Below are 15,036 nucleotides of genomic sequence, written 5' to 3' on the forward strand. Positions count from 1 at the left end.
TTAAATAAATATAAAATATATTATTTTATGTCATATATATTTTTTTTAATTCGCCTTAATTAATTCGCTATATCTCTGTGTGAGAGAATGATTCAGGGGGAATTTTTATTCGATATTATAAATTAATTTATTATGCGACAACATTCGCATTCAAAAACATTCAAATCCAAATTCTATTGAATGGAGGATTTATAATCAAATTTTATTTATTAACTTCCACAAAATTTGTCACATTTTTCACTCGAATATCGGATAACGTTCAATCGCTTCGCTCGTTTTCAATTATTATTCACTTCACAATGTAATTAAGTCCGAAAAATTTGCAACAAATTCCACGAATTCCAATACCGTGCGGAGGACAATTTGTTTATTATTTGAACAGATTTGCCGATACGATATATTTTTTTGTAATATCCGATCAGAATTCTTTCAGGAATTCTCTTTGCCTTTCCAACTATTCCAGGGCAGAATTTGTGTTAATCGAAGTTGTTGTTGTTCTTGTTCTTGTTTTTGCAGTCAGTTTACATGTTACACTCTAGCCATAGCACCGAGAGACTAAACGCTTGACGAAATAATGTTCAACTGACCGACAGACATAAGTACATTATTCTGTAAAGCGTTCTGTTGTTGTTCGCGAGAACACTGACGGCAGTGATGGGGATGCTGATGCTGATGATGATGGTGGTGGTGGCCGTTATTTTCATTGCCACACGGTCTGGCTGCTACACAACTACCATCATCATCGCGTCTGACGGGACTACTAAAGTGGCATCGAACTGATGGGAGACTGAAAAAACATCAACAATAACAACAACAGCACCAGCACCCGTAGCAAAAAATTATCAAAAATTCTCGATTTGAACACCAGCAAAAAAAATATTTAACAAAAACATATTCAAAATTCTCTATTGTGAATAGAGAAGAAGAGATCGTTGAGGTGCTGTTTTCCTGGCACACTTAGAAAAAATTGATTTTTGTTCGCAAATATTCTCAAAAATATCTGTAGTCTGGGGGTACTGATTACAAAAACGTACTCATTTAGAAATTCAACTTCTATATATCTGATAGGGCGGAACAATTAAATCGGAGCTTTGTCAAAACTTGGACCTGAATCATGCTGTGGGATTGTGGACTATACCAAAACGTAGGAAAATTTCTAAATTTTTGTAAAGAGTAAAATCGATTAGTAAGATTATATGGGGCTATATAAGAATGTCGAATGTCGACTAAATTTTCAATCCCCTAAAAACTTGCATTCAAAATATGATTTTGCTCATAATCCTTTAAAAAATTAATGTGATTTCCACAGACTGAAAGGCAGACAAACATGGCAAATCAGCTTGGAATTTCACGCTGTTCACGAACTTCTTTTCATGGACTGGGGACCACCGACTTTTTTCTAAATTTGCTTAAGGGCTTTTTGGTTTTTTAAAACGGTTTTTAAGGACTTCCCTGCTAGGAATAACGGACTTTTAAACATAATTTTCCAGAACTTCGCTATCATTTAAAAAAAAATATATATTTTTGAATTTTTTCGGTTTATTATACCCTCTACCATACATAATGTGGAGGGTACATAAGGTTCGTCATTGCGTTGAAACTCATTGAAATAATAATTTTAGACCCAACAAAGTATGTCTATTTTTGATAAGCGTAAAATTCAAAGATGATTAATAACTGTGCTTCCGTCCATGCGCCTGTTAGTCTGTTGTAATCACGTAAAATCGTCCTTTGTCTGCAGGCAGTTCAAGTTCAAAGATGGGCTTTATCGGTCCACCATATCGTATATCCCATATAGCGATACCTAACGATATTCGGTTTTTTGATGATTTTAGTCACATTTTTGAATGTTAATGTTTGAAATTCTACAAAAGGAGTTCTTCGTGAATACTTTACCCCCTGAAAGAGAATTATCTATTTAGTTACATCATATCGTATAGCCATACAAAGGTACCCCCCGATATTCGGGTTTTTTTTACGATTTTAGCCACATTCTCCAATTGAATTATCTGAAATCCAAATATAGGTCCACGGTACCCCGCGATGTTCGGTACTTGGAACATGAAAATCCACACAAGATGTTCTTTCTGATTACTTTATCCTCTGAAAGATAATTGTTTATAAAGGTCTACGATATCATATAGCTCCCATCCAGCGGTACCCCCGATATTCGGTATTTTGATGATTTCAGACACATTTTCCAATGGAATTGTCTGAAAATCCAAACAAGGAGTTCTTTCTGAGTACTTTACCCTTTGGAATTTGATGATTTTAGCTACGGTATTCACGGATTTTTTTTTTAAGTTTTGTATTTCAATATTGTAATGGCTTATGCCTATGCAGGTCCACGCCTTCGTATAGACCCCAATATAACGGCTATATTCGGTATTTTTGAGATTTGAACAGAATTTTTTTTTGTTTTATTGAAAATTTCCAAATTCAAATGGTGGAGGGTATTTAAAGTTCGGCCCGGCAGAACTTATGCTTTTTTTACTTTTTTTTTGGTAATATGTTTAAAATTCGTGAATATATACAAAAAAGTATTTATGGATATTCTGACCTGAAATCGTCTTTAAGGGCTTCCTAAGGGCATCCTGACAAAAAAAGTTGATTTTTATTAAAAAGACATATTGACCAAAAATCTTGAATTTCTCATGGATATGGAAGTGCGATAGGTCCACAGTTCCTTTTCATTATTTGCATTCTATGTCTATGTATTGTACAGGTTTGCCCATATTCGACGGACCCATGTTTTATTTCGGCCATTTCGATTACTCTTTGGGCCCATTCCAATCGACGAGGCTTGTCCGCAGGGAACAAATGCAAATCAATGCGAATAATCCGTTGTAAAGTGGACCGAGCCATGCCCAACAGCTGAGAACGGCGTTTTTGGGATGTCAGCGATATTCTCGGCCGATCGCCTTGGTCGACTTTTATATGGCCTCTTCGGATTAGAAAGAGCCTTACCAGTCGAAAATTTTTCGTATAAACTCTTAATGGTGTTCTTAGAAGGCGCACTTCTCACATTTTTTAATGTTTTAAAAGCACGTTGAGTTTTCACAATTGACTTCTTGTAAATTTCAACTATTTCAGAGCGCTCGCGTGGCGTGTATTGAATCATGGTAAAAATCTGCTTGGACTAACGCTTCAAACGCGGTATGTCATTAAGCGATGTGACATCTCTGTCAAAAGTTATGGCGTTGCCAGATGGGTCCGTCGAATATGGAAAACCCTGTATTTATCGTCCATGTATTTTTGTAAACATAGTACAGGTCTTATTTACTATCCGATCGATCCGGCCAAGCCAAGCCAAGAAGCAAGTACTTAGAATTTGGTGAGAATCGGTTGGAACATAGATACAGCCGTAATATGTATGTTTCATCCGGTTTGGTGTTTAATTGCCTCAGATGCGTAAAATGCACTCCATAACAATTATATTTGGTTCCAGAAAGCAGATACAGCCCAGAAATACCTTTCCCAAAGTTTAGATCGGTTTAGATTTGGGTATAGGTCCCACATATATCTTTATACTACTTAATGTTATTGTGTACCAAATGTGTGGTCAAAATTGAGAGGAATTTGGCACATTCAACCGATTTTTCCTGGAAGCAAATACGACATTTCGTGAAACTCGGTTCACATATATATGCTTCTCTTATATACGTTTTTTACTTAAACCCTTCTCGAAGTTATATTATGCACTCTATAGCAACCAGAGTTCTCCTGAACAAAGAAGGTGGTTTTTAAAAATGTTTCTTATCTTCCAACCATATACCGTAAATATAAAAAGCAGATATTTAAGGATCCTTCGACTGAGAATCTACTGGCGAATATTTTGAACATTACAAAAAAAAGTGTTTTTTTTTTTTTTAATTTTTTGATGTCTTGCTGACAAAAATATATGATTTCCTATGGATTTCTTATAAAAAATCCCGAAATTTTTCATATTTTTATAATTTTTTAAGGACTTTCTTGGAGAAATTCCTTCGTTTTTAGGAAAAAAATATGTTTTGCGATTTTGATTACATTTAAGGCTTACAAAATATTCGGTTGTTGCTACACATTTTGATAATTGGGGTTGCCAGAATGATCAAACCATCCTTTCCTTTACACCATTTCTCTCAGTGTATTATAATTTGGCAAACGCAAAACGAACGCCCGAATATTTCACTAATGTGCCATAAGGCATCAACAGCGTTTGATGGGCGCGCGCTCTATTTATCGACATGGCAAAAACTAACAGCAAGAACAAAATCAACAACAACAACATTGGCGGCCGTATTACCGCTGAAATAATGATTTCCATGAGAAAGCTTCTGGCAAACAAATCATCCATCGTTTTTGTGAATGTACTCAACAAACGCTGGGGAGTAATGTTAGTTGGTTGGTTGGTCTATGTCGCTCGCACAGATCGCGCAAAAGGCCAAAACAAACAAAAAGACAGCTAACGTTTGAATTGTCGAAATTTTAAATGAACTTTTCTGGCTGACTGTTGCTTTAGACATTTTTACAGCAACGAGAGACATTTCTGAATATATTTCATATTCCAAACAAAAAATGCTTGCTGTATTCTCTGCCGTACACATTCTGGCGAAATAAAGCCGATTTGTTTGTATGACCCAAATGGAAAGTATGCAATGTATTGATGAATTGTGACACTAAACGACAACACTTTTGGGCGCCAAAAATAATACAAAGTTTAAAGCAAAATATAAACATTGCTTAAAATATAGTTTGTTTTGGTTAGTGATATTTAGTTTATGAGAAATTAATGATTCACCACATTTGTAAGAAGGGATGGATCGCAGAGATGAAATATTGAATATTCTATAGGAAAAAAATCATGGGAATGCCAATTTTTTCTCTCGGATTTCAGAACCGATTCATTCATCAGGACCAATTTCCTTCGATAGGAAAAATGCCATTAGAAAAAAATTCATTAGACCTCAGGACCGATTTTTTTTATAAGAAAATTTCGTAGGGCCTCAGGACCGATTTTTTCTATAGAAAAAGTTTCGTAGGTAATCAGAACTGATTTTTTTATAGAAAAAATTTAGTCGGGCCTCAGGACCGTTTTTTTTCTATAGAAAAAAATTCGTGGGTCATCAGGACCCATTTTTTTCTATAGAAAAAAATTCGTGGGTCATCAGGACCCATTTTTTTCTATAGAAAAAAATTCGTGGGTCTTCAGGACCCATTTTTTTCTATAGAAAAAAATTCGTGGGTCTTCAGGACCCATTTTTTTCTATAGAAAAAAATTCGTGGGTCATCAGGACCCATTTTTTTCTATAGAAAAAAATTCGTGGGTCATCAGGACCCATTTTTTTTTCTATAGAAAAAAATTCGTGTGTCATCAGGACCCATTTTTTTTTCTATAGAAAAAAATTCGTGGGTCATCAGGACCCATTTTTTTTCTATAGAAAAAAATTCGTGGGTCATCAGGACCCATTTTTTTTCTATAGAAAAAAATTCGTGGGTCATCAGGACCCATTTTTTTTCTATAGAAAAAAATTCGTGGGTCATCAGGACCCATTTTTTTTTCTATAGAAAAAAATTCGTGGGTCATCAGGACCCATTTTTTTCTATAGAAAAAAATTCGTGGGTCATCAGGACCCATTTTTTTTTCTATAGAAAAAAATTCGTGGGTCATCAGGACCCATTTTTTTTCTATAGAAAAAAATTCGTGGGTCTTCAGTACCCATTTTTTTCTATAGAAAAAAATTCGTGGGTCTTCAGGACCCATTTTTTTCTATAGAAAAAAATTCGTGGGTCATCAGGACCCATTTTTTTCTATAGAAAAAAATTCGTGGGTCATCAGGACCCATTTTTTTCTATAGAAAAAAATTCGTGGGTCATCAGGACCCATTTTTTTCTATAGAAAAAAATTCGTTGGTCCTCAGGACCAATTTTTTTCCATAGAAAAAAATTCGTTGGTCCTTAGGACCAATTTTTTTCCATAGAAAAAAATTCGTTGGTCCTCAGGACCAATTTTTTTCCATAGAAAAAAATTCGTTGGTCCTCAGGACCAATTTTTTTCCATAGAAAAAAATTCGTTGGTCCTCAGGACCAATTTTTTTCCATAGAAAAAAATTCGTTGGTCCTCAGGACAAATTTTTTTCCATAGAAAAAAATTCGTTGGTCCTCAGGACCAATTTTTTTCCATAGAAAAAAATTCGTTGGTCCTCAGGACCACTTTTTTTCCATAGAAAAAAATTCGTTGGTCCTCAGGACCATTTTTTTTCCATAGAAAAAAATTCGTTGGTCCTCAGGACCAATTTTTTTCCATAAAAAAAAAATCGTTGGTCCTCAGGACCAATTTTTTTCCATAGAAAAAATTCGTTGGTCCTCAGGACCAATTTTTTTCCATAGAAAAAAATTCGTTGGTCCTCAGGGCCAATTTTTTTCCATAGAAAAAAATTCGTTGGTCCTCAGGACCAATGTTTTTCCATAGAAAAAAATTCGTTGGTCCTCAGGACCAATTTGTTTCCAATAAAAAAAATTCGTTGGTCCTCAGGACCAATTTTTTCCATAGAAAAAAATTCGTTGGTCCTCAGGACCAATTTTTTCATAGAAAAAAACTCGCTGGTCCTCAGGACCAATTTTTTCCATAGAAAAAATTCGTCGGGCCACAGAACCGATTTTTTTCTATACAAAAAATTCGTCGGGCCATAGGACCGATTTTTTTCCATAAAAAAATTCGTCGGGCCACAGGATCCGTTTTTTTTTTTCTATAAAAAAGTTCGTCGGGCCACAGGACCGATTTTTATCTATAGAAAAAATGGTTCCTGTGGCTTTAGAAAAAATAGGGTCCTGAGGATCATAGCAAAAATAGCAAAAAAATCGTCGGGCCCTCATCCTGTCCTACAATTCCCCGATTTTCAATAATGATTTTAAAAATGGGTTATTTCTCTCTCCTCATCACCTCAGAGTACCACGCTGTAACTCAGCTGGCCACCTGATTGTAAATATTTATTTTAAGCAACAACAACATTATCAGCTCGTAAATCTTTATGTGAACCATACGAAACTCATTCATTTGGAGGTGTTTTCTTTTTTTGGCATTTTTCTTATTTGTTTTTCTTTGGCAATTCGGCCTGTCATTCAACAAGTATTCGAATTCCGGCCATGTTATTAATACCCTGTGTCAATTGTCCATGGCTCATAAAAACGCCACAAGTAAAAAATCAATAAAAATGAATCTTCCGTTGGCAATAAAGAACGGGGAGAAGAAAACAAACCCCAAAATGGAGAGAAGAACTTTTTTTTGAAAATAAATTAAGAATTTTTCAATTTCGTTGTGTTTATTTTTTGTTTTTCCTCGCAATTTTCCTTTACCTCTGGCGGTCAGCCATAATGTGAGGCAAATACTTGTCGTTTCGGACAAGTAGCTGACCGGTGGCAGTGGCATTACAGTATTATGGTTCAATTTAATGAAGATTTATTTATTTTTTCTTTTTCTTTATTTTTATTTTTTGGTTTTAATACATGACGCAGACAGCTGTGTATCATTTGATTAGTGGTGTTTTGTGTTGGTCTCTTGGATTTTTTTGGGGATTATTATTTATGGATTTCCTATGCCTTCGCAAGAAACGTCATCCATCCCGTTTGGAAAAAGTATAAAATCTGATGATAGTAAATAAAATTAATGTTGTCTATGAAATATATAGAAACAGAGTGTCGTTTTTTTAATGTTAGCAAAAATTAGCGATGAACCATTTGAAATGTCATGTTGGCATTAGTTGGGCTGAGCTGAATGAAAATAAATGTGCGTAGGCAGTGACAGCTTTGGAAGGATGACAACAAAAAAGAGTTTTTGTTCGGCATAGCCAAATGCGAAAGGCACTACTCTCTTTGGCACGCAAATAGAAAAAATAAGTAAATTTTGTCGGGCAATAGCAGCGATTCTTTAAATAGAAAAAACATTGTCAGACATTGGGGCAGATATTTTTCTAAAAAATATAAATCGTAGTAAATTACAGAAAAAATATGTTTCAATAGAAAAAAAATTATTGGGCTTCAGGACCGATTTTTTTAATTTACAAAAAAAGCATCTGAGCCAATTTTTTAGAGAAAAAAATCTTTAGGATCAACTTCGACGACCCATAGCAGCATTTTTTCGAATGAAAAATAAAACGACGGATCTAGAGACCGAATGCAAAGGAAGTACAATGTGTGATCTTGGTATTAAAAAAATAATTTTTTGAACAGTGTTGGCTTGTTTGTTCGGCCTACCATAGTATTTTGTTGTTGCAAAATAGTCTGGCTTAATCCCTTTATTGTTGTTTTTATAAAAACAACGTTAGTTTATTAGTGGAGAACGATGGTAATGTTTACCAGGGGGTAAGGCAGGAAATACCTAGGTTTCGGAAAGAGCCACCAATCCTCATCAGTTCCCTGGTTTTTTGTCTGGGATCGTTCTCCACTAACAAACAAACGTTGTTTTTATAAAAACAACAATACAATTACATGACAATTTTGCAAAAAAAAAATTGTTGGAATTTGATGGTAGATAAATAATTCAAATATTTGCTATACTTGGATCAGCCACTCCTGTAGCACCACGAAACCTATATAAATGGCAGTATAACAATTTTAAATTGGTAACTGCAAAATCTCAAAATTTTATACAAAGGAGAAAATCTCAAGCATCGGTCAAAACCAGTCATTTAAAAAAGTATACATTATACAACCAGATAAAGATAGGTCAAAAATCGGGCGGGCAGAGTATTTTATGCTCTTCAACACTATGCGTATTTAGTAGAGCACCCGTATAAATATATTGGGAATCTATGTGAAGTAGATCACAACAACTATGAACCAAATAACATTGCTATATAGTGCATGATATGACTTCGACAGGATTTATATTCAAAATATTGATTGGAGCAGTAGATATACCAGACCTAATCTCTCCAAGTGGTAAAATTCGGTTGAATATGAAAATCATCTATTTAATTTTGTTCGGATATTACATATATGATGGACAATAACCGTAAAATCGGATGAAGATTTATTTCGAAGCTATATAAAAATCTGAACCGATCTTGATAAAATTCGGCAGAGGTATTTTCGAGCTGTATTTGATGTCCAGTATCAAACATCATTGTTTTGGAGTGCATATTACGCATGTGAGGGACTTTAACACCAAATCGAATGAAGCGTATATATGGTAGCTATGACTATATCTGAACCGATTTTGACAAAATTTTAAACACCTATTTCTGAGCTGTATCTGATATCTGTTGCCTACAATTATTGTTGTGGAGTGCATATTAGGCCTGTGAGGGACTTTAACACCAAATCGGATGAAGCATAATATGGGAGCTATAGCTATATCTGAAACGATATTCACTAAAATTTGAAATACTTGCTTCTAGGCTGAATTCGGTCGGAAGTGTCAAAATTCAGACCATTTGGGCTGATATTAGCCATTTGGTGCACAATAAACTTGTTATCGGATATTTATGGGAGCTGTATCCAAATCTGATCTGATCTCTATAAAATTTCATAGAGGTGTTTTTGAGCAACGTCACTTATCTGTTACCAACTATCATTGTTGTGGAGTTCATATTACGCATGTGAGGGTCTTAATACAAATTGGAAAAATCTGAAGTCGGATAAAGATATATATGGTGCCTATGGCTATATCTGAACCGATTTTGACAAAATTTTAAACACCTATTTCTGGGATGTTCTGATAGCTTTTACCAAAGATTATTGTTGTGGAGGGCATATTATGCTTGTGAGGGACTTAAAATTCCAAATCGGATGAAACATATATATGGGAGCTATGAACCGATTTTCACCCAATTTGAAGTACTTGTTTCTAAGATGAATTCAGTCGGAATTGTCAAAAGCCGAAATCGGTTGAAGATATATATGGGAGCTATATCTAAATTCAAACCAATTCTAACAAATTTCAAAAGGGTTCGTCCTTTGGCTAAACAAATATTGTTTTCAAAAATTAATTTCAATCGGATAATAAATGAAACCTGCATTTTGTTCAAAAGAATGCATGGACGGACGGACGGATAGACGGACTCACTTGCACAAATCGACTCAAAGAGTGATTCTATGAAGATCCTCAAAATTAACTATGGGCCTATCTCGCTTCCTTCTGCATGTTACAAACAAATGCACAAAGACATAATACCCTTACCACTATGTGGTGTAGGGTATAACAATAAACTTCTATTCTGGCACTACCCAAACTCTCATGCAAAATTTCGTGAAAATCGGACGATAATTGCGACAAGTATATAATACTCCAAACACATAGTGTTGTAGGCTGTAAAAAATTACAATTCAATATTAAAAGTCAAAATTGTAAAAAATGCAATACAAAATATGACAAAAAATAAAAAAACATCTCAAAAAGTAACAAAATATGTTTACATTTCCTTCGGGATATTTTAGTGAAATTTTTTTCTATTTTATTCTTTTCTGCCAAAGGGTCATTTTTATTTGGTGATAATTGTCAAAATCAGTTCACCCGTTCTTGAGTTTTCTTTTCTTTTTTCTTCTACACATAGGCTGTAACGGTCATAATTTCCCTTTTCGTACATTTGTTTTTTCACAGGGGCTTCTATTCTGACCCTAAAATCAACTCCAAGCCAAATTTCGTGAATATCGGGCCATAACTGCGCCCTGTAGCGTGATTGCAATTGAAAGCCTCTATCTTGTTCTTACAACATTTTCCAAAATAAAATTAAAAATCAAGAAAACATTGGCAATCCTAACAACTATACGTGGTATGATACAACGAATTGCATTGCCGACTTTTAGGCGGAACAATTATTTCATGAAATCTAACTAATTCAAATACATGCGCTCTTATATTTAAGAATCGTAAACAAAACGTTGCGTTAAACATCTGAACAATTCAAATTCTGAAAGTTAATACTTCATCTTCTTTAATACAGTTTATAGTTAGAAAGGGAGGATAATGTTGTACCAATACTCAACAATTAAAAAAAAACTTTCTTTACAAATATAGATCTACATTTTCGTACTAAATTGTGGAAGTTGGCAAATGTTCACGTCGGTTGAATTGAATGAGTTTTTATACCCTACAACACTATGTGTTGGGGGTATTATAAGTTTGATTGGGCCAGAATTTATGTAACACCTCGAAATATTGGTTTCCCTTATAGGAAAGTATATATGGATCTTCCTAGCTCGCCTAGGTGAGTCGATCTAGCTATGTATGTCCGTCCGTCCGTCCGTCCGTCTGTCCGTCTGTCCATGTTAATTTGTAATCACTCTACAGGTCGCAATTATGGCCCGATCTTCACGAAATTTAGAATGGAGGTGGGTCTTAGGTCAGAATAGAACCCTATTTCTTTTGGAGATGATCGCATAATATTTAGGGGTTGAAATGGACCAAATACTGAAAAAATGTCGGATTTTGCAGTAGCTATACAGGTCGCAATTATAGACCAATCGACGCGGAATTTCTCATGTAGCTAGAGTTTAGGGCGGGGAAGAAGCCTAGCAATTTGGGTGGTCATCGGATAATATTTAGCGGGTAAAATATACCATATTTTTTGTGTTGAAAAAATTCAAAATTTTTCATTAAACCGCGAATATTTTAAATACCGGCGAAACCACAAAGCCATGACAAGGTTACTTCTGACCTTTACATTGATGTTAACATCCAACAAATCGGATATATAGCGAAATATGTGCGATATATATGTCTATCAAAGAAGATATGCTTGAAAGATCTCTTATATGTCGAGAACGGCTGAACTGATTTCGACAGTTCTCATTAATTCAGAATGGCCTCTTGGCAGGAAAGAAAAAACGTCTAAAAAATCGCATAAAAATATCTCCATGAAGATGAAAATATTGATTTTTTAAAATTTTCTCATATTTTTTCAATTTTGTCATATTTTTGGCATATTTTCATTTTGAATTAAACATTTGGTAATATTTCTACAGCTAACAAAACTAAGTAGTTAGGATATCAGGATATCATATACAGATCTCATTTATGGCCCGATCCTTACGAAATTTTGCATGGGGATAAGATGAGGGTCAGAATAGAAGCCTATTCTTTTTGGAGATGATCGCCATATATTTAGGGGTTGAAATGGACCAAAAAACTGCAAAATTGTCAGCAGGTCGTAATTATCAACCGATCCTCACGCACATTTGAATGGGGGTTACCGGACATTGCAAAAGCCAAATTAGTTTAAGTTGCTATTATTCGAAAATTAGAGAACGAAACCTGATGGTTTTCTTTATTATTTGGCGCAATATCTTGTGGAATTCTTTCGAGTATCTCGCCTATATAAACTGTATCATTTATTATAGTGTTGTAGGGTATTCAACGGTCGGCCCCGCTCGATTGTAGCCTTTGCTTACTTGTTTTGCTTTATATATATTTAACTCAAAATATTTATTCCATTTCGGTCTATTAAAACTACATGTCATCCGACCAATGTCATTTTTAATAATTTTAGTTCAAGTAATATTTATAAGATGGTCTTTTGTGATAATCCAAATGTTTTCTTTTGAAAAGAAATTATTCGACGAAAAAATCGATTAAGCACGTGCATATCATTCAAGAAACATGCATGTTTATTGTGTGTGGGATGTTTGAAATATTTGCATTTCGAAATATTTATAGAATTTTGTTTGGAATTTCGAAATGTATTATTTATTAATTCCTGTGATTTGAAAAATGTATAAATGATAGGCCAAAAAAATGAAAAGACATCGATAAATGTATATAAAGCTATAGAAGATTAAAAAAAATATTTTATGTGTGAACTGCGGCCTATTCTTAGAAAAACTCCAACAGAGCCTAGAGAGTAAGCCAATAGAGTGGGCCTATGAATGCTCTTCTGTTATTTGAATATCTGTTAAAGGTAATTTTTGCGAAGATCATAATTTTAAAGGTATTTTGTATATAGAATACCTTTTAAAGATTTATTACCTAAAATACCTTTTAGAAGTCTTATGTTAAAGGAGAACTTTGAAAGAACTTCTATATGTGGAAGATCTTTATAAATAGAAGCCCATTGCTTTTGGAGATGATCGCATAATAAATGTCACAAATTACTACAAAATCTACAGTAACATCACTATTGGCATCTGTTTATGTGATTTTTTTAGATCTTATTCTTTTATGCCAAGAGGGCATTCTGAATTGACAAATTTATCAAAATCGGTCCAGCCATTCCTTTATATATACATATTCTATATATTTCGCTATATATATCCGATATTCTTACTATTGGCATCTATGTAACGGTCAGAATTGACCCGTTTGTTTATTTGTGATCCTGCGGGGATTAAATACATTTGCGGTTTAATGGAAAATTTGACTTTTATTTAGCACAAATGTTATGGTATATTTCACCCACTAAATATTACCCGATGACCACTTCTGCGTCGATTGATTTACAATCGCGACCTGTAGAGCAACTGCAAAATCAGAAAATTTTTTAGTTTTTGGTATATTTCAACCTCTAAATATTATGCGATCATCTCCAAAAGCAATAGGCTTCTATTCTGGCCCTAGCTCAACCTCCGTTCTAAATTTCGTGAGGATTGGTGGTGGTTTTGGATTTTTTGGTATTGTGTGAACATATAGTGCTTGAATTCTGACATTTTGGTATTTGTAGTTTGGACATGTTTAAGTAGTTTCGGAAATGTGTACTACAAATGATATTAAATGGTACTAAATTTGGTATTGGGTAAAGGGATATGGCAGAATTCCTCAACTTTAATACTGAGGTCTTTGCTGGTGTCAGGAATTAAGATATGGGGATGCTTTTGGTATTGGGTGAAGGGATAAAGCTGGAATCCTCGCATTTGATGTGGAGGTTTCTGTTGGTATCTGGATTTAAGAGATGGAAGTGGTTTTGGAAATGTTTACTATAATTGTACTAAAGGTACTTTAATTTGGAGTCACTGCACAGGATTGCGATTTGGATATGGTTTTTGGAAATACGTCTAAAAAGTTCTAAATGTTAGAAAATAATTTATTTGGAGAGAGAATGAAATCTAAAATTTGGTATGAGGGTAATAGGTGTTGTGAAATATGTACAAACCAAGGCCATTGCAATTTTGGAAGATTTCGTTTCTAAAATGATGTCGTAGAGAACTGCCCGGACATTACCCTTGGCTTTTTGACCGGGGGCACTTAGCCAATTCAAAACAATTTCTCACGAAAGTTGTGGTCCATTTTACAGCTAAATATAATCCAATGGTCATTCAATATGCTCGACTTATTGCCTGTCCTTAATGCTCTCCTCTGGCAAAATTCCGCTCAGAAGTGACCTTTTAATGTATTTGTCACTTGGCCGGGTTAAATAATATTCGCTCCATTTTAAGCTCTAAATATTTTGCGGAAATCTCCAAAAACAATAGGCTTCTATCCTGAACCTAACCCCACCTTTAATTTCAATTTCGTGAGGATCGGGTCAACCAATTGCGACCTTTAGCGTTATTACAATTTAACATGGACAGACGGACATAAATACCTAGATCGATCCCGCTTGGCGAGATAGCAAGATCCATACGTTGTTTCCTAGGACGGGGACCAATATTTCGAGCTCCGAAAAAATAAAACATATATCTCATAACAAGTAAAAAGCTGTAAGTTCGGTCGGGCCGAACTTTGAATACCCTCCACCATTTGGTAAAAATTTGGCAATTTTCAATTAAATAAAATCCGTTAAAAATTCTGTTAAATTCTTAAAAAAACCGAATGTAGCCGGATATTAGGATCTATAAGACGACGTGGACCTGCATAGACAAATTTTGTCACATGCTATTACAATATTCAAATGCGAAACTTGAAAAAAATCTGTTTATAGTGTAGCTAAAATCATCATGGGGGTTATAAATGGACCTGCCCAGACAATTTTTTGTAATAGGCTGTAGTATCCATCACGAACTTCAAATGCGAAATTTGAAACAATTCCGGTAAATAGTGTCGCTAAAATCATCAAAATACCGCATGTCGGGAGGTACCGTTATATGGGGGCTATACGAAGACGTGGACCTACATGGTCCATTTTC

At 34.6% G+C, this 15,036-nt stretch overlaps 1 protein-coding gene across 7 annotated transcripts in view; it reads right to left on the reverse strand.

Annotated features, from left to right (window-relative positions):
- The window catches only part of LOC101894590 (mucin-5AC), an 89,025-nt gene that overhangs the window by 34,469 nt on the left and 39,520 nt on the right, over positions 1–15,036 (reverse strand). For 2 of the 7 annotated variants that reach the window (XM_059118337.1, XM_020036093.2), the window contains exon 1: positions 588–782. The exons of 3 other annotated variants lie outside the window; for them this stretch is intronic. The gene's annotated coding sequence lies outside the window, so the exon portion shown is untranslated. Of the gene's footprint in view, positions 1–348; positions 404–525; positions 783–15,036 lie in introns of those variants that run through there. 2 more of the 7 variants (XM_059118335.1, XM_059118336.1) reach the window with 2 other exon arrangements.

Source organism: Musca domestica, unplaced genomic scaffold, assembly GCF_030504385.1.
Source record: "Musca domestica strain aabys unplaced genomic scaffold, Musca_domestica.polishedcontigs.V.1.1 12, whole genome shotgun sequence".
Lineage (NCBI taxonomy): Eukaryota > Metazoa > Arthropoda > Insecta > Diptera > Muscidae > Musca > Musca domestica.